This window comes from Geospiza fortis, unplaced genomic scaffold (assembly GCF_000277835.1).
Source record: "Geospiza fortis unplaced genomic scaffold, GeoFor_1.0 scaffold381, whole genome shotgun sequence".
NCBI classification, from domain to species: domain Eukaryota; kingdom Metazoa; phylum Chordata; class Aves; order Passeriformes; family Thraupidae; genus Geospiza; species Geospiza fortis.
In genome coordinates this window covers 1,625,836-1,628,625 of record NW_005054348.1, presented here as the reverse complement: position 1 = coordinate 1,628,625, position 2,790 = coordinate 1,625,836, and positions in this window count along the sequence as shown.

Genomic DNA, 2,790 nt, shown 5'->3' with positions numbered 1-2,790 from the left:
GGGATTGTGTGTGTGGTTTTATTTTTCTTTTTGTTGTGGGGATGTAGGAGTTATATTTTTCTGCAGAGGAATATATTGTCCCTGGTTTTGTCTACACTCTAGTGCTCAGGAGGTGGGAAGCCCCTTGAGACTGTGTTAATTGCTATTTCAAACAAAAAATTCTCCAGCTCTATATTACCAGATAATTTGTAGATCTCTGAGAAAAGCCTCTGTCATCAAATATGGCTGGATTTTTTGATGGGGCCAAGAGGAAAGGAGTGAGAAGAGATTTGCATAGACTTGATTTGTGAAAACTATTTGAAATTACTAATTCTGCATTTGAGGGGAAACTTACAAAATTCTGAACTCTTCCCATTATAGTTAGCTATGCTGAATTTAGTAGCTTATAGGGTTCTCTCAAGATAAGGTACAGATAGTACTTAGGTTTAGAAATTTGATGAGAAAATTAATCCAGCATTCTATGGAATGCCATTGCTTAAAGTTATCTCATTCTGGACTTGGCTTTTATGATATGGTGGTATTTAGTTTTGCCAGAATAATTGCTGGCTTTCTGCACTGGTCAGTTGGCTAAGTAACAAAGACTTCAACAACGCTTATTCAAGAATGATACAAGAACAGGCATGCAACAGCCAATTTAATCTGTACTGTTAGCAGTACTCTAGAGATACTTGTAAGTAATTGCAGTCTCCTCCTTCAGTGCTATGGAAAAACTGTTGAACTATTATTACTAACCTAAGTTTTAAAGCACTAATATATTCTAGACTATTCATTTCTATTATTAAATTTCATTATTTTAAAGAGCTCTCTGTAAATAATTTTTTTTAAAAAATCTGCTTCAAATTGAAAAGCCAATCTAATTTGTAGGTATAAATATTTATATTCCTAAAATACATGATTTTGAGCAATATTAACCAGTTTTGGCTGCTGGCACAAGTGTTGTTCCACTAAAAAAATTTTGTTATTGTTTACTGAAATAACTTTTTAATCCTCATATAGGAAGATATCAGGTTGTAAGTTATGAGAAGAGTAAATGCCACGTTGATTGTAAAACCTGATTTAGCCCACAGCACCAGTGTTTTGTAGCCTTCTGTTGTTTACAGCCATCTGTGCAACAATAGCACAGTAGGGATATTTTGAAGGAAATCAATGGATACATTTTTATGTAGGTTGTAAATACATTTTCCAAAAGTTTTTGCAGTCACTGTGTCCAGTAGTTTTTGAACAGCACATAGAGGCAATAAATACATGGAGGTCCTCAGGATAGACATGGCATTAATTTGTTTGAAGGACAAATTTGACAGATCTGAGTTTAGAACATTCTTAGCTCTACTGTGGCTGTGTCATTCCTCACAATTATAAAAGAGACTCCAATAATTAGTATAGTATTTGTGCAGATCAGTGTAGATAAGAATACACTTCTGCTCTCAGCCTAATTATCCACCACCAAAACCCTTGTGCTGCTAAGGAAATCTAGGGAAACACACAGAATCAGCAGTTTTAGTTCTAATTTGATTTGGTGTTATCTTTTTGAAGTAAGCCCTTATTCTTTGAGAAGGAGTTTTAATATGAATGTGGAAGAAAGGAGAGGCAACTGACCCCTTGAACAGTTGGACTTCAATGATAGACCTAAAAAAAAAATCTTTGTTTTCTGCACATCATGAATTGCAGAGATCTTAGTGATCTGTTAGCTGTACCTTGGAGATTAAGATATATAGAGATATACATATGTTTGTGTGTTTAACCCAGTGGTGGAGCCTCCATTTATCTAAGATGAAATTCAGTAAGAAAATAATTGAAAAACATCAATATTACTGATGTTAAGCTAAAAAAAATAACAGGTGTGGTGGCGCATTCCACATCCCCACCCTGCCCTTTCCAGGCTGCAGTGTGAGAAATACTTGTTCATGACAACAGGATGACAGCTACTGTCATCAATTTAAATTGTGGAAATAACAGCAATTTAATCTTTATCACTTTAAAAAAATTATTTGGAACATGCACAAGAGATGAAAAATAATCCATGGAAAAGCGCTCAATTTTAATGCTTAATGGACCAAAGGCTACTTATAGTTGTGCCAGTGTAAGCCAGTTGGCTGAATTGGAGCGCTCTCAGTGTAAGAGAACAGAATCTATCTGTAAATGTACCTCTTTAATAAATGAGCCAGGTGGCTCACAAAAGTGATCTTTATAACGGCAGATTCAGTTGTGCCAGCTTCTTTTGCTTGTATTGTACACTAAATAGCAATACATAATATCTCTTATTTAGAAATTGGTTTAATGCACAGACCCCATTTAATAAGCCTGTATTACTTTACATCGAAACCATAAGTGAGAGAATTTGCCAGAAATGACAGTGGCGTTCCAAAGCAATTGCATACAAAGATTTGACTTCGTCATGGTATTAGATGTGCCTGTAGCATAAGAGGACAAATTTTAAATATCTGTGAGAAACCAGTGCAGTTTATGATTGTTGCTTTTCAGTACTTGCTTTTGTAAACTCTCTGTACGTGTTGAGCCACCTGCAAATGCACCTTCAGCCCTAATGGAGATCGCCTTTCTCTATCGGAAGGCAGTGATTTAGGCTCGTAAATGTCCACAAGAACAGGACAGCGAGCACTTGATTTCATACTGCTGAAGTAGCTCACTTTTAAATCCGAACTAGCACTTCTTGACGAGTGGTCCGTGCACTCTGTGTCTGTGGTCTCAGCGAAACACGGCGTTTTCACTCAGGGGAGCACCTGAGTGAGGGAGGATTTAACCCGACGTATCCGTGGTATTTCCCGCTGGGAA